Here is a 21,727-nt window from a genome sequence, read left to right as displayed (position 1 = left end):
AACTTCTGCCACAATGGGGGCAGCCACCAGAAGTAAGAGAGGCTACAACTATATAATCTGTAAAAAGGTCACCACACCAAAAACTTATAAAAGTGAAAAGAGAGAGAACTATAACTCAGATAAGGGAGAAATAAAAAACAACAACAACAACAAAAAAAACCCCCAGAAAATCAGCTAACAGATCAGGAGATTCTCAGCCTCCAGGAAAAAATTAGACTGTTGATGCTAAAGATGATGCAAGACATTGAAAATAACCTGTAGGCAAAGATGGATAATTTACAGGAAACACTGAGGAAGGAAATACAAGATATAAAACTTCAGCAAGTAGAGCTGCAAAATACAATAACTGAAATAAAAAATTCATTAGAAGCAACCAACATCAGAATACAGGACACAGAAGAATGAATAAGTGAGGTGGAGGACAGATTAGTAGAAATCATGGATGCAGAACAGAAAAGATTAAAAAAGATTGAAAACAAATGAAGAGAGTCTCAGAGAACTCTGGGACAACATTAAACACAACAACATCCGTATTATAGGGGTGCCAGAAGGAGAAGAGAGAGAGAAAGAGACAGAAAAAACATTCCAAGAGATGATAGCTGAAAATTTCCCTAACATGGGAAAGGAAACACTCACTCAAATCCAGGAAACACAATGAGTACCATATAAAATAACCCCAAGGAAGAACATCCCGAGACATATATTAATCAAACTGACCAAAATTGAAGGCAAAGAGAAAATTTTGAAAGCAACTAGGGAAAAGAAAGAAATGACATACAGGGGAACCCTGATAATGTTATTGGCAGATTTTTAAGCAGCAACTCTGCAGGCCAGAAGGGAGTGGCATGATATACCTAAAATGATGAAAGGAAAAAACCAACCAAGATTACATTACTCAGCAAGGCTCTCATTCAGATTTGAAGGAGAAAACAAAAGCTTCACAGATCAGCAAAAGCTAAGAGAATTCAGCAACACTAAAGCAGCTCTACAACAAATACTAAAGGGATTTCTCTAGACAGAAAAGAAAAGGCCACAACCAGAAACAAAAATACTACAAATGACAAGGCTCACCAGTAAAAGTTGATATACAGTAAAGATGCAAAATCACCTACGTACAATTATGCCACCAAAATCCAAAATCACGAGAAGAGGTGGGTACAGATGCAGGACACTGGAAATGCATTTGCAATTAAGAGACCAACAACTTAAAACAACCTCGTATATATACAGGCTCTTATACCAAAACTTCAGAGTAACTGCAAACCAAAAATCTATAACTGATACACAAACAAACAAGAAAAGGCAACTCAAATACAACACTAAAAATAGTCATCAAACCAGAAGAGGAGAAAACAAGAGAAGAAGGGAAGAAAAAAGTCCAACAAAAACAAATCCAAAGCAATCAAAAAAATAGCCATATGAACATACATATCAATAATTACCTTAATTGTTAATGGACTAAACACCCCAACCAAAAGACATAGACTGGCTGAATGGATACAAAAACAAAACCCATATATATGCTGTCTTCAAGAGATCCACTTCACTCTTAGGGACACATAACAAATTGAAAGTGAGAGGATGGAAGAAAATATTCCATGCAAATGGGGATCAAAAGAAAGCTGAAGTAGCAATACTCATATCTGACAAAATAGACTTTAAAATGAAAAATATTTTAAGAGACAAGTAAGGTCACTACCTAATGATCAAAGGGTCAATCCAAGAAGATGATATAATAATTTCAAATATCTATGCATCCAACATAGGTTAACCACAATATATAAGGCAACTGCTAACAACCTTAAAAGGAAATATTGACAATAACACAATAATAGTGAGGGACTTTAACACCCCACTTACAGCAATGGACAGATCATCCAGATCAAAAATCAAGAAGGAATACACTTCCTGAGTGAAGCATTAGACCAGATGGACTTAATAGATATTTATAGGACATTCCACCCAAAAGCAACAGAATACACATTCTTCTCAAGTGCACATGGAACATTCTCTAAGATTGATCACATCCTGGGCTACAAATGAAACCTTGATAACTTTAAGAAAATTGAAATCATATCAAACTTCTTTTCTGATCACAATGCTTTACGACTAGAAATAAACAACAAGAAAAACACATGGAGACTAAACAACATGAGACTAAACAACCAGTGGATCACTGAAGAAATCAAAGAGGAAATTAAAAAATACCTAGAAGCAAATGACAACAAAGATACCACACTCCAAAACCTATGGGATGCAGCAAAACCATTCTAAGGGGAAAGTTTATAGCAATACAAGCCCACCTCAGGCAACAAGAAAAAGCTCAAATAAACAAGCTAACTTTACATCTAAAGCAGCTCAAGAGAGAAGAACAGACAAGACCTAAAGTTAGCAAAAGGAAAGAAATCACAAAGATCAGAGCAGAAATCAATGAAATAGAAACAAAGAAAACCATAGAAAAGATCAATGAAATGAAAAGCTGGTTCTTTGAAATAAACCTATAGCCAGACTTATCAAGCAAAAAAGAGAGAGGACTCAAATCAATAAAAATTAGAAATGAAAAAGGAGTAGTAACAATGGACACCACAGAAATACAAAGGATCATAAGATTCTACCATATGCGACTGTAGGCCATAAAATGGAAAACCTAGAACAAATGAACAAATTCTTACAAATGTACAATCCTCCAAGACTAAACCAAGATGAAATAGAAAAGATGAATGGACCCATCACAAGAACTGAAATTGAAACTGTGATTAAAAAACTTCCAACAAACAAAAGTCCAGGACCAGATGGCTTCACAGGAGAATTCTATCATACATTTAGAGAAGAGTTAATACCTATTCTTCTGAAACTATTCAAAAAAGTTGAAGAGGAAGGGATACTCCCAAACTCATTCTATGAGGCAACCATCACCTCTGATACCAAAACCAGACAAAGATTCCACAAAAAAAGAAAACTACAGGCCAACTTCATTGATGAACATCGATGCAAAAATCCTCAACAAAATACTAGCAAACCGCATCCAACAATACATTAAAAGGATTGTACATCATGATCAAGTGGGATTTATCCCAGGGATGCAAGGGTTCTTCAATATCTGCAAATCCATCAGTATGATACTCCACATGAACAAACTGAAGAATATAAACCATATGTTCCTCTCATTAGATGCACAAAAAGCCTTTGACAAAATCCAACACCCATTTCTGATAAATACCCTTCAGAAAGTGGGCATAACAGGAACTTACTTCAACATGATAAAGGCCATATACAACAAACCCACGGTGAACATCATTCTCAATGGTGAAAAGCTGAAAGAATTCCCACTGAAATCAGGAACAAGACAAGGATGTCTGCTCTTGCCACTACTCTTCAACATAGTTTTGGAAGTCCTAGCCACAGCAATCAGAGAAGTAAAAGAAATAAAAGGAATCCACATTGGAAAGGAAGAAGTAAAACTATCACTTCTTTGCAGATGACGTGATACTATACCTAGAGAATCCTAAAGACTCTACCAGAAAACTGATAGAGCTCATCCATGAATGTGGCAAAGTCACAGGATACAAAATTAATACAAAGAAATTAGTACAAGAATTGAGGGCATTTCTATATACTAACACTGAAAGATCAGAAAGATAAATTAGGGAAGCAGTCCTGTTTACCATCGCATCCAAAAGAATAAAATATCTAGGAGAAAACCTACCTAAAGAGACAAAAGACCTGTACTCTGAAAACTATAAGCCACTGATGAAAGAAATCAAAGATGACACAAAAAGATGGAAAGACATACCATGCTCTTGGATTGGAAGAGTCAACATTATAAAAATGACACTATGACCCAGAGTAATCTATAGATTCAAAGCAATCCCTATCCAATTACCAAGGACATTTTTCACAGAACTCAAACAAAATATTTTCAAGTTTGTTTGGAAGCACAAAAGACCCAGAATAGCCAGAGAGATCATGAAAAAGAAAAATGGAGCTGGAGGAATCAGACTCCCTCTCTTCAGACTATACTACAAAGCAACAATCCTGAAAACAGTATGGTACTGGCACAAAGACAGAAATACAGATCAGTGGAACAGGACAGAAAGCCCAGAATTAATCCCACACACCTACAGCCAACTCATATACAACAAAGGAGGCAAGAATATACAATGGAGAAAGGACAGCCCCTTCAATAAGTGCTGCTGGGGAAACTGGACAGTCACATGGAAAAGTATGAAATTAGAACACTGCCAACACCATACACAAAAATAAACTCAAAATGGATTAAAGACTTAGATAGAAGACCAGACTCTATAAAACTCTTAGAGGAAAACATAGGCCAAATATGCTCCAACATAAATGACAGCAACATCTTCTCAGATCCACCTCTTAGAGTAATGACAGTAAAAACAAAAATAAACAAATGGGACCTAATCAAACGGAAAAGTTTCTGCAAAGCAAAGGAAACCCTAAACAAAACAAAAAGACAGCACACAGAAAGGGAGAAAATCTTTGCAAATGAAGCTACTGACAAGGGATTAATCTCCAAAATCTATAAACACCTCTACTGCTCAATACCAAAAAAAAAAACAAAAACAAGAAACAGCAAAATAACCACTCCTATCAAAAAATGGGCAGAAGAGCTAAACAGACAAAGAAGTCATTCAGATGGCCAAAAAACATATGAAAAGATGTTCAACATCACTCATTATTAGAGAAATGCAAATCAAAACCACTCTGAGGTACCACCTTACACCAACCAGAATGGCCATCATCAAAAAGCCTACAAAGAATAAGTGCTGGAGAGAGTGTGGAGAAAAAGGAACCCTAGTACACTGTTGGTGGGATTGTAAGTTGGTGCAACCACTGTGGAAAGCTGTATGGAGATTCCTCAGAAAGCTGAAAATTGAACTACCATTTGATCCAGCAATCCCACTCCTGGGCATCTATCCAGAGAAAACCATGACTCACAAAGACACATGTACTCCAATGTTCATTGCAGTGCTATTTACAATAGCCAAGACACAGAAACAACCTAAATGCCGATCAACAGAGAAGTGGATCAAGAAGATGTGGTACATATATACACAATGGAATATTACTCAGCCATTAAAAAGAATGAAATAATGGCATTTTTAGCAACATGGATGGACCTAGAAATTATCATGCTAAGTGAAGTCATCCATACAATGAGACACCACCATCAGATGCTTTCACTGACATGGGGAATCTGAAAAAAGGACAGACCGAACTTCTTTGCAGAACAGATGCTGACTCACAGACATTGAAAAAATTATGGTCTCCAGAGGAGACGGTTTGGGGTGTGGGGGGATGTGCTTGGGCTGTGGGATGGAAATCCTGTGAAATCAGATTGTTAATATCATTATACAACTAAGGATGTGATAAATCCATTTGAGTAATTTAAAAAATAAATAAATAAATAAATAAAATAAAATAAAAGATTAATATATTTAATTTCAAGACCAGTCATCTTAAAAATTTTCTTATTGCATATTCCCCCCCCCACACTTTCAATTTTTAATCTCTTCCCTTTCATGTTCTGCTCTCTGGTTCTCAAGATTTATTTCATCCTATCCCACTTTGGTTTCGGACCCCATCCATGGTCTCCACACCATCCTACTTTCCATCTCTATCTCCACCTCCACTCACTTTTCTTTCCAAGGCTGAGAACAATCTGCGTCCCTTTTCATTCATATATCCAATTTTTATAATTCAATCACTGGGAGGAAATTGATCCCATATGTTCTCTTTTAAAATGTCTGACATGGGAGTTCCCATCATAGCTCAATGGTTAATGACTCTGACTAGGAACCATGAGGGTTTTGGTTCAATCCCTGGCCTTGCTCTGTGGGTTAAGGATCTGGCATTGCCGTGAGCTCTGGTGTAGGTCACAGACACAGCTTGGAACCTCATTGCTGTGACTGTGGTGTAGGCTGGCAGCTATAGATCCAATTTGACCCCTAGCCTGGGAACATCAATATGCCACAGGTGTGGCCATAGAAAAGGCAAAATAAAAAGACCAAAAAATAAAATAAAATTAAATTAAAATTAATTGTCTGACATGTTTGTATTGTGAATAGTGTCCAATCATTATTCCTGTGCACATACTACTGAACAGTCATTTGGGAATATATACCCTATGTGGTTTACCTTGGACATTGTATTTTCCTTTTGAATTACTGAACTAAAAGTGAGGGAAGGAGAGTCTGAATTAGCACAGGGAAATAAGAAACCATAATGCTGTTAAACTTAAAGCTTACATCATTTCTTCCCTCTTCTATATGACAACTAAATCTTACTCTCAAAAATGTAAATTAAGGTATACCTATTGAATTATTCTTTCTTCTATATTTACACCATTTCATTACTCATGCATTCTCTGAGGGGAGCCAACATCCTCTTATGCCTAGCAGAGTCCCCTGTGCAGAATAGATATTAAGTGTATAAAAGGATTCTCTTTCTCTTTGGGGGATTTTTTTCCCTTTCAATCAGCATCTCTAAGCATCAAGCATAATGAGCAGAGAGAGAGAAAAGAAAATGTTTCATTTAACAATATCACAGGAAAACCATCTCTGGTTATTGAATGGACAACCTTTTCAAATTTTCTCTTCCTTCTGAATTCCCAAAGAACTCTGTGACATTACAAGTTCTCCACAAGGAGGAGCATATGGATGAGAAAGGACATGAAATCCTCTAGGGCATCCTTTAATCTCCCAGGCAAGTGCTGGTAGGTGATAGAACCACACTCAGTACCTACCTCATCTTAGACATGATCCTGCTAGCTACCACTCCTTCTCCTGTGGTTCCTGTTTCCCTTCACAGTCCCATTCATGGACAAGCAATTAAAAGAAAGCAATGAAAATGATAAAGTCCAAGTTCTAGAAGAAACTTCCCTCTTCTCTGAAAGTTGTCATTGGTGCTCTGATGAGTGTCATTGGACTCATTTGACTGCTCAATACAGAAAAATATAGTAGTCTCATTCTAGTATTCACTGATTACATCAGGACCTACCACGATCTTAGAGGCATAGTTTGATAAGGAATTGACAAATTTGATCATGAAAAGAATATGACAACTCTAACTGAGGATAATTTGGACACTCCCCAAAGAAGAATAAATGGTTAAAATGATTGAAGATGTTGAGGTGGAGTGGGTTGAATGGTGGCTTCCCAAAAGATTGATCCATGTCTTAATCCCCAGAACCTGTGAACTCAACCTTATCCGGAAAAACAGCAATTGTAAATGTAATTAAATTAATAATATTATGAGAAAACCTTCCTCAATGTTCCAGGTAGGCTCTAAATTCAAAAATAAATGTCCTTATAAGAGAAACACTCAAAGAAGGTGGCATTGGGAAAATGGAAGCATGGATAGAAGTTATATAACCACAAGCCAAGGAATGTCTGTGTCACCACCAGAAGCTGGAAGAAACAGAAAGTACTTTCACCTAGAGGTTTCAGAGAGGGTGCAGAGCTACTGAAACCTTGATTTCAGACTTCTGGCTTTCAGAACTGAGAGAGAATAAATTTCTGATCTTTTAAACCACCAAGTTTTTGGTAATTTGTTAGAGTAGCCTTAAGAAAATAATACAATCTGAAAAGGAAAAACCTTTGGGAGATTAAGGTAATAATTTTCAAACACCTAAAGGACTAAGCATTTGGAACAGTAGTCATCCTGAGAGGTCATCAAGCAGGATTAGGACTATTTGTGGAAATTTTCTAAAGGCAAATTTGCAATCTATATAAGAAAGAAATGATAACAGCTGCTGAAGATAAAAATGTCACCTCCTTCAGAGAGGTAATCCATCAAAAGCAAACGATCACACAGTGGAGATTGTTATGGGATCACAATAGCATTGGATATGGTATTGAGGAGATTCTGGCACTCCAAGAGGTATAAATAAGCTCCTTTTTAAGGGTTCATGATTTGCTAAGAATCGGTATCCCTTCCCTCAGATTTGAACTACTTGTCACCAAAATCCCAGCCATAGGATTAGTTATTTATCTCAGTGAACTCTTTCTGGAGGTAGAGGGATTTCCTGATTTACAAGTAGATCCACAGATGATATTAACAGAAGATTTGTGCTAAATTTTCCAAATTTACTGGAATGTGCACTTAGGAAATGTCAGTAGCAACAACAGGAAACAACCTTGATCCAGAACCAAAAGTAAAGACAGGATCACCTCAGAAGAAGACAAATCTTTAGAGTCTACCCTATCTCCTTTGTTTGATCAATAAAAGTAAGGAAAGATTTAAAAAGTAGCTCCACAAACCTAGCATCCTTATACTGCTTTGTATTTGTTTTTTGGGCCTCCCGGCAGCATATGGAGTTCCCAGGCCAGGGATCACATCTGAGCCAAAGTCGCAACTGAAGCCACAGCAGCAGCAAGCACCAGATCCTTAACCCACTGTAGCAGCCTGGGGATCAAACCTGTGTCCCAGTGCTCCCAAAGCACTGCCCAGCCTGTTGAACCAGAGCAGGAACTTCCAGATGTAATTTTTAATACTATTCTCCAATAAAAAGAACTGTGCAGGGATCCATGGAGAAATGGTTGATTCTAGGACTGGCTCAGAAACATTTTGTAGTGTCAGAAAGTAAAAAAAGCTAAAAAAGTTAATGAGGGCACATCAAAGAGGTGCAGAAGCCAAATGAAAGTGATCCCAAGGGCCAAAGCCAGAATAATTTAAATAACAAAATTAAATAATATTGCATTAACCTAAAGTAAAAAATAAATATCCATGATTCCATCTTGATAAAAAAAAACAAATGATTAAGTTAATTAATCGGGAGAAAAAGAGACAAACATTTCATGTAAATGAATTCCAAGTAATAAACGTAGGTTGTAGTTACTTTGTTCTCAAGGAGGGGTAGCATAACTTTTCACTCCTTAGATGTGGGGGTTCACACATAGTGACGATTTCCACAGTGTACGGTATGGAAATGGGAGGTGGAAAGGAATAATTGTGCAGTGGAGAAAGCTCATAAACCTTACCTCAGTGAGGTCAATGAGTCCAACATAATCTTGTTGATAGCATATACTCTTGATATGCTGTGATGAAAATGGAAGTTTACCTCTGCGCTCTTCCTCTTGTCTGTCCATGAGAAAAACATCTGACAACTCTCAGTTCCATGGCATATAAATCTCCTGACAAGGACTCCTGAAAATTGTCAAGGTCATTTTCAAACCAAGGAAAATCCGAGAAATTGCCATAGCCAAGAGGAGATTAAAGAGATATAACATCTAAACCAGCTATAATGCAAAAAATAAAAATTGTTATAAGTGAAAAAAATAAAAAATAAATGTAATATGGGGTTTGTAGCAGAAAATGACAGTAGATAAAAAGTAAGGACATCTAAACAAACACTAAACTTCAGTTAACAATAATGTATCAATATTGATTAATTAATAGCAACAAATTCATCTTACTAATGTAAGATGTTAATTAAAAGAAGAAAACTCATTCTGGGTATAGGGGAACACTGTACTTACTCTCTTCACAGTTTTCCTATAAATCTAAAACTGTTCTAAAAATGTCAGATCCACAGATATTCTTTCTTAATGTGTGATCAGAAGGAAGGCACAATGATCAGAGCCATAGAAAGAAAAAATGATGGATGAGAGAGCTTCTGTCCTTGGACTTCTATAGTATGGAGTCTATAAGTGGAAGAGACACCAGAAGTAGAGCAAGGGAAGTATAAGGGCCAAATTTGTCTCCCCATTGGTCACATGAAACCAAAGACCCCAGGGGGACTTCCAAAATATAAGGCATAGGTGATACATTCATTATGTTCCCTAGATGCACTGCAAACTCTCTATCATGTAATGGACAGCTGAATCTGTATCTTATATTTTTTGTCCAATTTTATATGAATGGTTCTTCTGAGGACAACCAATTATCTATTACTCAATAAGGCAAAAAGACCGAAAGAGTTCAAGCTCAAACAAGTTGTCAGAGAGAGGTAAACGGTGTAGGAATGAAGTCCATGAGAGCCAGGAATTGATCTGTTTTGTTCAGCAGAGTTGGTAAAAAAATTTTTTTTGATTTATGAATATATAGAGTATATTCTCCTTGGCATGTTTAAGTCACGAATTTTCCAAATTAATAAACTCTTGCTGTGTATCACATCAAGAACTTTCTAAAATGTTTATGTTGCTTTGGTGGCACAGTTGAGGCGTGGGATTCTGTGCTCCACAGAGTACTCTCTCCATTCACAAAAATGACTTATGGAGCAAGGGGATTCTGCTCTCTCACATAACATAAAATTCTTTAAGAATGACTATGGGCCCACTCTTAGGAGATTGATTAAAACCACCATGCCCAGAGGCCAAAGGCAGAGCTACAAAGAGCATCAACATGTAATAATAACTGCGTTTATCCTTTTTGAGAAATTTTACTTTAGCACAAGAGTGTGTGATGAGGTCCGAGTGGCAGCTGAACATAGACGACATTAATTAGGGCTCACCCCTAGCAGCAGAGAGCCCCACCCAAGGGAGTAAAAACTGAGGTCTAGGACCTGGAGGATTACAGAGCACTGGCTACTGGGAAGTCAGTCAAAAGAAAGGGACTGGGAAAGTCTGTGGGAGCAGAAATAGCAAGCTTGGGAAGGCATCCCTTCCAGGGGTAAGGGAGGGGCTTAGCTTCCTGCTCTTGGCATTTCACTCTTCTTCCTTTACAAGTTATCTCTTACATCCTCAGGGCCTTATCTCTTCCTCCACATCTCTTATCTCTTTTCCCTGAATTCTTGAGTATAAAGTTTAATGTTCTTTTTCAGCACTTTCTCTCCAAGTGATTTCTTTCTTCTGCATTCTCTTACAGTCAGTTTTCAATGAAAGAGTCTAGTTTATTTACTCCAAAGCCCTAGGAAGTGGCTGCTGCCATATCAAGTACCAGTGATGAAGACTCTCTGATCACCATTCACTACAGTCCTTCCTCCATGTTAGAGATCAGGGAACTCAACTGCTCTCTCTGTCACCTGGTCTGGGCTTGAGGAAGGGCATATGGGGGACCTCCTGGCACGGACTAATTCCCACAACTGTAGTCATCATGTGAATGGACAGGCCCCCTCAAACCAACTGCTCCAAACTACCAGCTCACCCACACAGAAAAGTTCCTCAATGGGCAACTCCTTATGGTATTTTTTCTGATAGTTAAAATGTCCTTTAAAGTAGTTCAGTAAAAAGGATATTGAATTCATGTATTTATGACCTAGGCAGTGGGCTGCCTCAAATTCTGGCACCACAAATTCCCAGTATTCTATTATTTATGATTTTGATTTTTTCCCATTATAGCTGGTTTACAGTGTTCTGTCAATTTTCTACTGTACAGCATGGTGACCCAGTTACACATACATGTATACATTCTTTTTTCTCACATTATCATGCTCCATCATAAGTGACCAGACATAGTTTCCAGTGCTACACAGCAGGATCTCATTGCTAATCCATTCCAAAGGCAATAGTCTGCATCTATTAACCCCAAGCACGCCATCTATCTCACCCTGCCCCTCCCCTTTGGCAACCACATATCTATTCTCCATGTCCATGATTCTCTTTTCTGTGGAAAGTCCCATATGGGCCCTATATTAGATTCCAGATATAAGTAATGTCATATGGTATCTGCTTTTCTCTTTCTGACTTACTTCACTCAGTATGAGAGTCTCTAGTTCCATCCATGTTGCTGCAAAGGCATTATGTTGTTCTTTTTTATGGCCGAGTAGTATTCCATTGTGTGTGTGTGTGTGTGTGTGTGTGTGTGTGTGTGTGTGTATACCACATCTTCCTAATCCAGCAATATTCTATTTTTAAGATGCTCTCAGCATATAGTTTTCAGAAACACGATCCCTATTTTTTCTGACATGCTTCGCACCAATAAACCAAAATCACTTATGTATTCTTATGGAAGGAAAACATGTATTTAAATCAAAACAGGTGACCATTTTTACCATTAAATTGACAAGCTGTCATTAACATTAAAAAATTAGTAAACCCTTGCAGTGGATTTTTGTAGACATCTTGACCAGCTCCAACAATTCTATAGTCAAATACCTATTGCAAACCCTTCATTCCATATAGTTTATAATTGTCCTATGTCCATAGCCAAAGCATAATTAATACAAAACATTATTTCAATGTCACAGTGTCAATTGGTATAGAAACCAAAGGGAAGCTGATTTAAATGGTAGTGTTTAGGGTCAATGAATGAATCATAAGCATGTGAGATCCTCCCTTGGACAATCATCCAGTGTGTTGGGAGGTTTAAACTTAACAAATAACTTCAGAATGTGTCCGTTGGTTTGGGAATACCTGTTTGGAATTAACCTCCTAGGGCAGAGTAAATGATACCTTCAGTTGATCTAAGCCCGACAGCTGGGCAGAGAGGTACCAAGAATCTCATAGGGTATTATGGATGCCTTCCTTAGCTAACTTGGTTATACTGATTAGAAGGATAGAGGTTGAGCCTATGCTCATCGTTTTATGTCAGCCTGGCTAGGCTATCGTACTCAGTTATTTAATCAACCGATGATCGAGATGCTACTGTGAAGATATGTTGCAGGTATGGTTAGCATCTAAAACCAACTGACTTTAAGCATATTAACCTCTGTAATAAAGACGGCCTCATCTAGTCAGTTGAAGGTCTTAAGGGCAAAAATTAATGAAAGAGAGTGTCAAAAATTTATACAGTTACTCTTTCTCCTAACCCTCCTCAGAGGGACCTGTGGTGACCAGGGTGACTATGTACTGGGTAAAAGGAAATAATCAGACCTTTCACGGATTTCTGGACACTGACTCTGAGCTGACACTAATTCCAGGGGACCTCGAACTTTACTGAAGTCCACAAGTCAAGAGTACAAGCTTATGAAGGGTAGGTGATCCAAGGAGTTTTAGCTTGGGTTCATTTTACACTGGGTAGAATAGGCCCCCAAACCCATCCTGTAGTCATTTACCCAGTTTCAGAATGCATAATTGGAATAGACTCACTCAGAATATGGCAGAATATCCACATTTGTTCCCGACAAGTGGGATGAAAGCTATTAGGGTAAAAAAAAAAAAAAAAAGGCCAAGTGGAAGACTTCTGTGAAAATAATACACAAATACCATTTTCCTGGAGTGACTGCAGAGATTAGTGCCATCGTCAGTGACTTGAAGGAGGCAGAGGTGGTGATTTCCCACATCTTCCTTCAACGCACCGATTTGGCTTATACAGAAAACAGGTGGGAGGATGATCATGGATTATCACAAACTTAACCAGGTGGTGACCTCAATTGTATCTGCTGTATTAGATGTGATTTTATTGCTTGAGCAAATTAACACACCCTCTGATAAGTAGCTATTGATCTTGCAAGTGCTTTTTCTTGATTCTCATTATTAGAGACCACCAGAAGCAGTAATGCTTTCAACGAGCAAGGCCACCAATATAACTTCTCTGAAGACTACATTGTTTATAGACTCAAAGCCTTTTTGATTGGAAAAGAGGTGAAGGAGCTCCAGATTGCTAGATATATTTTCCAATCTATTTTATTATACCTTTATGATTAAAAAAAATATATATTCATCCTATTGGAAGAAGTGAGTAATAATCTTTTGAATGTACCCTGAAGAATCAGACCTCTATACACATAACGTACACTTCTATACCAAGAACTTTTGCTGTGTTTGGAATGTCAGGTCTTTCCTAGTCGTGTCTCTATAAACAGATCCCCAAGTTTATGTTCAGTCTGATATTCCTTTGAAACTTGCTTAAGTGTTAATAATCTCATTCGAGATTTGGGTTTGCATTTTCCAAACAGGCAGAAGTCTGACATGGATATAAATGCTTGCCTGCTTTTGGGGAAAAAAATAAACTTATATTCTCCTAATCTTAACCTTGTGATGTTAATGTTAAAGGGTCTCCATGTTCCACCTCTCCAGTCCAGATGTCATAGTCCATAGAAGAGTTTTGCAAATCACAGTCCCTGATCCTATCCTGGCCCATAGTCTCTTTTTGCATAAGATACAACCAAGAAGATTTTTCACATTTTTAAAGGCATGTAGGGAACAAATATATGACACAGACTATACGTAGACTACAAAGCCCTAAAACAATTTACTTTCTGACCTTTTATAGAATAAACATGCTGACTTCTAGTCTACAGTATTGATAGCTATAGGGTTGCGCAGTGTACCTCCTGTGCAACTCTACTAGGTTTCCAAGATGTTTATATTTTGCCAAAAATTGTTACTTTCTATAGTTTTTTCTTTCCAGCTCCTGTTTATATTTCATACTCTTGCCACCATATTTCTCTTTTAAAATAATATGGATTATTTTTAATAAGAAAACCTAACCTACAACATTCCTATTCATTCATTTTCTTTAACATGATCTCTTTTTTCTCTCTCTCTCATGTGGCAAAAAGTTCTATTCAAGGATTAAAAACTGTACCTAAAAATTGTTCAGACTATAATGGGTTGTACATAAATGAAAGCACATTAATGAAGCACACTTTAAAAGGTGATGTGTGTGTGTGCATGTGTGAGCGCACATTATTTTTTCCATTTGGGGATACTAGATGTGAGTCCAGAGTTGCCGAGCATATATATATATGACTCCTGACAACATAAGAAAGATACATCAGATTAGGATGACTAAAATAATTTTAAAGAATAATATTTTCTAAAAGGGAATTATTATTATTATTATTATTATTATTATTATTATTTGGTCTTTTTGCTATTTCCTGGGACACCCCCGCAGGCATATGGAGGTTCCCAGGCTAGGGATCCAATCGGAGCTGTAGCCACTGGCCTACACCAGAGCCACAGCAACGCGGGATCCGAGCCTCATCTGCAACCTACACCACAGCTCAGGAAAACGCCGGATCGTCAATCCACTGAGCAAGGACAGGGACTGAACCCGCAACCCCATGGTTCCTAGTTGGATTCATTAACCACTGTGCCATGAACAGGAACTCCTAAAAGAGAATTATTGAAGGACTTCAGGCCTGAACTGCCAAGTATCATAGATGGAGCCTAAATATAATATAGAACTACATAAATAACTGAGAGCTATGAGACAAAAGAAATCAGTTTGAACCACAGCCAAAGATAATATTCAAAATACTCACGAGCCAGGACAGTGCATACATTTTTATATTCCACTCATTTATAGATTTGCCTTGTTTTATTCTGCGAATTGCAAAAGAGGAAGTTTTATGTTTGGGATTGGCAACCATTAAAATAAAAATTAGATTCAATTCCAATTAGGACATATTAAATTATTTGATGAATTTTTAATATGAAATGAAATAGACTAGTTAATATAACAGATACAGGGAACTCTGGACTGGTTTCTTTATATTTATAAAATGATTAAATCTTACTTGGTGTGATCACAGAGTAATGACGTTCAATTTCTTCACAAGAGAGCTCATTCTTGTACTCTTATTTCAAAGATCACCCTTGCTTTATATATTCTTTGAAGTCAGAGTATTTAGAAAATAAGGAAAATGAAATACTACATCCGAGATGAAGTCAAACTGATGCTGGAAAGATGTTATTGGGATCGGGTTCTTGTTCACACAGCTGAAGAATGAACTTCGTGAACACACAGGCAGCAAGCAAGCAAAGTCGTTATTACAGGAAAGCAAATAGCTCCCAGGACAGCTGGGAGGAGGGAGAAGTGTCCCCTTCTCTATCATCCTATAGGAGTTTTTATCTCTTAAAGATGGGGGGGTACCAACATGGGGTCCAGAAAGATGTGGGTTTCTCCCATTGGCCTTGCCCAATTACCTATATCAGTTCCTGTCCAGTAGGGGTCTAGAGGTGGAAATGTCCCATATGTCTCAGGGTTTCTTTGCTCTTTTCTTCCTGTAAACTGAGTTACAGGGGGTTGGAGATTAATGACCATCTGGGCATAGGTACACTGCCTATAGTAAACAAGGCCTGTGGGGATGTTACTCCCTAGAGCCCTTAAGCTACAAGTGTTAATCAATAGCCATAGCAAAGAATGCATGGGAACCCATGCTCCTACACTGACTACCTGAGTTAATATTCTGCCTCAAAAGAACTCAGCCATACCTTTAATCAAAGGTCAATTATACATTAATGTAACCGAGCCAGTACCCTGTTTGGCATACAAGACTTTCTGTGTCCTCCATCTATTGTATTTAGGGAATAAGCCTCAGCCACTGTGACCTTCTGTGAGTTCCAAAGGGCAGCTGCTAATCAGGGAAGGGAGGGCATGTAGAGACCAGGGAGGAACAGTCAAGGTGGTGCAGCCTTAGGGCAGGTCCTGGTTCCTTCTCAAAGACTATGGATAATAATCTCCTTGAGGCTATCTGAAGAACTGAAACCTCCAGCAAATGGAAGAAGGACTTGATGAAGCATTCTTCATTCCTGGAAGAAGAAGGACCACTAGAATCTGTCCTGGGGCCACAAAACACCAGCTTTGAAAGACAATGCAAGCTTGCCTCTACCCTGATCTTTATCTGTGGCCCTATTTTCCACTTCTCAAACCATAAAACCACCTCCTAATCTCTTCCAAAGGAGGCACAGTCTTTAAGGCATTAGCCTGGTGTGGCACCCTTTGTCTGACAAAGCAATAAAGCTATCTTTTTCTCCTTCACCCAAAGGTGCTGTTTCTATTTGGCAACAGTAGGCAGAGGTTGAGTTTCAGTAACATTAACTACCCTCATGAGTTTTAGTGGCACATAACACTTTTGGGTGAGGCACCACAATATCTTTATACCCATGGGTCAAGAACACTAGATTAATTGTGGTTGAAACGGAGTTCAAAATATTTCTTTTGATAAGAAGTGGCTGGTTTGATAAGAGGGTCCTTGCACAATACAATCCCTTCCATTTCACCTTGACTTGAGGGCTCAGCAGGAGCTCTCAGATAAGGGATAGGAGGAATGGGATGACAGGTAGAACTGTGCTTCTTAACTCTGGCTGCACAGTATAATCCCTTGAGAATGTATTTTAAGTTACTGATTCATAGCCCCACCTTCTCTTTCTTCCTCCCATCCCCAAGAAATTTCTATTTAATTAGTCTGAAGTGGGAACCGGGCAATGGTTCTTTTTAAAAGCTCTTAGCTGGTTCTAATGGTACCTGGGGTTGAGATCAGTTGATCTAGAAATAGGGTTAATATTTGAAACAATTCAAGTAGCCAAAGGGGCCTTGACACACATTGACTGCCCAGTCAGAATATGCAGTTCTCAGCAATAACAATAAAGACTGACATAAGGCTGGTTGGCTGGCCAAAAATGAGATTTTTATATCCCTGCAAAGCATGGTTTAAAATTAATTATATACTTTTTGGTGGCTATGAAACAGAAGAATTGTGTGGTTCTTTTCCTAACCTCATTCCCTGTCTTTTCATTCCATCCAAGATGGGTAAGAGATGCTACAAAATGGCCCAATTCAAGACACCCTCGGTAGAGGGCTAACAGGCTCATGAAAACATGCTCAGCATCACTAATTATTAGAGAAATGCAAATCAAAACACAGTGGGATATCACCTCATACCTGATAGAATGGCGATTATTACAAGTCAAATATTGGTGAGGCTATGGAGAAAAGGGAACCCTTACACACTATTGGCAGGAATGTAAATTGGTGCAGTCTCTGTGTGAAACAGCATGGACGTTCCTCAGAAACTTAAAGATAGGATTTTCCCCCTGTGGCACAATGGGACTTGCGGCATCTTGGGAGCCCTGGGACACAGGTTTGATCCCTGACCAGGCAGAGTGGGTTAATGATCTGGCATTGCCACAGCTGTAGCTTAGGTTGCGACTGTGCCTCGGGTCTGATCCCTGGCCAGGGAAATCCATATGCTGTGGGGCAGCCAAAAAACAAAAAACAACTACAATATGATCCAGCAATTCCACTCTGGGTATATATCTGAAGAGAACAAAAACACTGATTTGAAAAAAAAATGTACCCCAATATTCATAGCAGCATTATTTACAATAGCCAAGATACAGAGGCAACTTTAATGTCTATCAACAAATGAATAAAAGAGAAGATTTGGAATACATATGGTATATAAATGTGTGTATGTGTATCAATGTGTGTGGGTATAAAGTGAAGTATTACTCAGCCATAAAATAACGAAATTCTGTCATTTGCAACAACATGGATAGACCTAGAGAGTATTATGCTTAGTGACAAAATTCAGAGAGAGAAAGAAAATACATTAACACTTACATGCGGAAGTCTAAAAGTAAAACAAATGTATATAACAGAACAGAAAGAGGCTCACAGATATAGAAAACAAACCAGTGGTTACCAACAGGGAGAGGGAAGGTGGAAGTCGTGTTACTCAAACTTGGCCTCTGTCCACCAGGGCTGAATAGAAACTCAGAGACAGAGTTTGGGGCCTAGGAGAAAATATTGCTTTGCCAGGCAAAGGAGCGCACAGCAGGCGAATGCCCTAAAGACTATGCCCTCCCTTAGGAGAAATTAGGAAGTGGTTTTACAGTTTGAGAGTAGAAAATAGGGCTGGAGATAAGGATCAGGGTAGATGCAAGTTTTCATCCTTCTTCAAAGCTGGTGTTTAGTGGCCCTGGGACTGGTTCCTGGGGTCCTCCTTTCTGGAATGAAGAATGCTTCACCAAGTAGTTAGCATCATTCATGTGTTGGGGGTTTTAGTTCTGCAGAAGAGCGCAAAGATATTGTTCCGTGTATTCCTTGATAGAGGAAACAGAACCCCGGCCCCAAAGTGGCACTTGACTGTTCCTCCCTGGTCTCTGCATCCCCTCCCTTCCCTAATTAACAACTGCTTGAACCTGCCCTTTGGAACTCAGGGGAGGTCATGGAGGCTGAATAAGGCCTATTTCCTACAGACAGGAAATGGGGGACAGAGGAAGGCTGTTGTGTCCAGAAGCTCCACAGGGCCCTGCTCAGTTTCGTATTGAATCACTATACCAAACACCTGAAACTAATGTATTATTGTAAATTAACTATACTTCAATAAAAAAATCATGGAAATAATAGGGACTGCCTTAGTATTACTTCTCATTTTTCTACAAAGTTGAGAAGATAAGGAGAATACACAACCTTCTTCCATAAAGCTGCAAAGGTAAGAATTTTCAAAAAGGGTTATTCTCCAGTAGCCGTTTCCTAAGGAGAATTGGGACAGGCACACAGATAAGTTATGTGTTAGTCTTTGGGTGAACATTCTTGGAAATTAACACCAATGAAGACAATCTTTTTGGTCAAGTTTTTCCTCTATATCAACAGATTATGAAGACCTTCAGAGAAAAGAGGAATAATTCCCTTTTTTTTTTTCAAAAAAAAAGTCCTGCCCCAAATTACCCTAAGTGTTTATAAAAAGTGACTTCATCCAAGTCCTGTCTTGGATGAGATAAAAATTTCTTGGGAGGGGACATCCTGTTGTGGCTCAGCAGAAACAAATCTGACTGGTACCCAAGAGGACACAGCTTAGATCTCTAGTCCCACGCAGTAGGTTAAGGATCCAGCGTTGTCGTGAGCTGGATAAGATCCCAGACATGTCTCAGATCTGGCCTTGCTGTGGCTGTGGCATAGGCCAGCGGCTACAGCTCCAATTGGACCCCTAGCCTGGGAACCTCTGTATGCCTCGGGTGTGGCCCTAAAAAGATTTTTTTTTCCCCTTGGGAATGGGGAGGGGGAGAGGAGGGAAAGAAGACAGGGCTATGAATCAGTAATTTAATGACAGTCTCAAGTGACTATGCAGTGCACCCAGGATTAAGAAGCACAGTACCAGGCTGCCATCTCCATGCCTCCTGGCCTTTGTCTGTTAGCTCCTACTGAGCCTCAAGGCTGGGTGAGGACAAAGGGAGTGCATTGTTCAAGGACCTTTTATCCAACCAGCCAACTATTTCTCTCTAACAGAATTATGTAAAGAAAATAACCTAACACAACTGTGTAAGTCAACTATACTCCAATGAAATTTATTTTTTAAAAAAGAGAAGAACAGCATTTAAAAAAAAAAAACAGTCTCTTTCCTCTGAAAATTCATTATGACCTTGACATGTTTTATTTTGTAAATATAAAGTAGCATTCATGTTTTTCAGGAAGAAAGCAAGAAAAGGCAAGAGAAATACAGTGAGAGAGGGAGAAAAGAGAGGTTGTAACTTCTTTTTGCTTTTTATGGCCACACTAGAGGCATATGGAAGTTCCCAAGCTAGGGGTCGAATCGGAGCTGCAGCTGTCAGCCTACACCATAGCTCACAGCAACGCTGGATCCTTAACCCAGGAGCGAGGCCAGGGATAGAACCTGTATCCTCATGGATACTAGTCAGATTAATTACCATTGAGCCACAATGGGAACTCCCTATTTTTATCTTTTTGATGCACCCAAGACATATGGAAGTTCCTGGGCCAGGGGTCAAACTCATGCCACAGCAGTAACCAGAACCAGAGCAGAGATGATGCTGTATCCTTAACATACTGAGCCACCAGGGAACTCCCAAAAAAGTTCATTAACCATGATCACAACTACTCATTTTTAACTGCCTTGAAAACAGATAGAAGTAGGTATGGGTTACAATAAGGCAGAGAAAAGAAAGAAGCAGAATAACAACAGCAAATGATCATTTTTAATTCATATTTCATTAATTAGAAAATCTTTACTGAAAAAGAGTATTTTCAAACGACTTTATTAAAGCAGGACCGTAAAATTCGCTGAAGTTAAAGTACACACATACCTGGTTTTATTGTGCTTTGCTTTATTGTGCTTCATAGACACAGTTTGTTTGTTTGTTTGCTGGTTTGTTTTTTACAAATTAAAGGTTTGTGGCAATCCTGCACAGAGTCAGTCTATCAGTGCCATTTTCCAAGAGCATTTCTCATTTCATGTCTCTGTGTCACATTTTGGTAATTCCTGCAATATTTCAAAGGTTTTCATTGTGATCATATTCATAACAAATCATATTAAGGTGATTTGTCATCAGCGATCGTTAATGTTACCGCTATTGCAAAAAGACTAAGATATGCTGAAGGCTCAGATAAGTATATTTTAGCAATGAAGTATTTTTAACTTAAGATATATATATATATATATATATATATATATATTTAGATATAATCCTATTTAATACTTAACAGACTACAATACAGTGTAAATATAACTTTTAATGCACTGGGAAACCAAAAAACTAGCATGACTAGCTTTATTGGCATATTCGCTTTATCGAAGTGGTCTGGAATTGAACTCACAGTATCTCCAAGATATGCCTACAGTGTCAAGAACACCACTGGAAATACTAATAAACTATTATATCAGGTATTATAAACATATAATTCTATTAAAAATACAAATACCTTGTGAGATATTACTATGTGACATCACTATGTGTTCAGTGCCCTTTATGCTAATCTATCCCTCAAACAAGATGGTCATTGATCTGAAAGGAAAGAAAGGACTTGAATTCTGGAGCTTCAAGGTGACAGAGTTAGCCAGCTATGAAAAACAAACAGAATAAGAATGTAAAATACTGGTTCATCAGATCTAATTTATTGGAGGTTCTCCCAAAAGCAGTAAACCAGGAAAGACTAGTAACATTTTAAATTAATTAATTTTAAAATGGTATTAATTCATGTCCTCCACAAACACAGTGAGTATAGAACAGGAAAGAAAGTAGACACAAATCCCTACCCTCAAGGAGTTTTCATTCTTGTTGAGAGAGACAATACACATTTACAGACGTTACATATGGAGTGTCTTAAATGGTAATAAATACTCAGAAGAAGA

Source organism: Phacochoerus africanus, chromosome 9, assembly GCF_016906955.1.
Source record: "Phacochoerus africanus isolate WHEZ1 chromosome 9, ROS_Pafr_v1, whole genome shotgun sequence".
NCBI classification, from domain to species: domain Eukaryota; kingdom Metazoa; phylum Chordata; class Mammalia; order Artiodactyla; family Suidae; genus Phacochoerus; species Phacochoerus africanus.
This window is presented reverse-complemented; position numbering follows the sequence as displayed.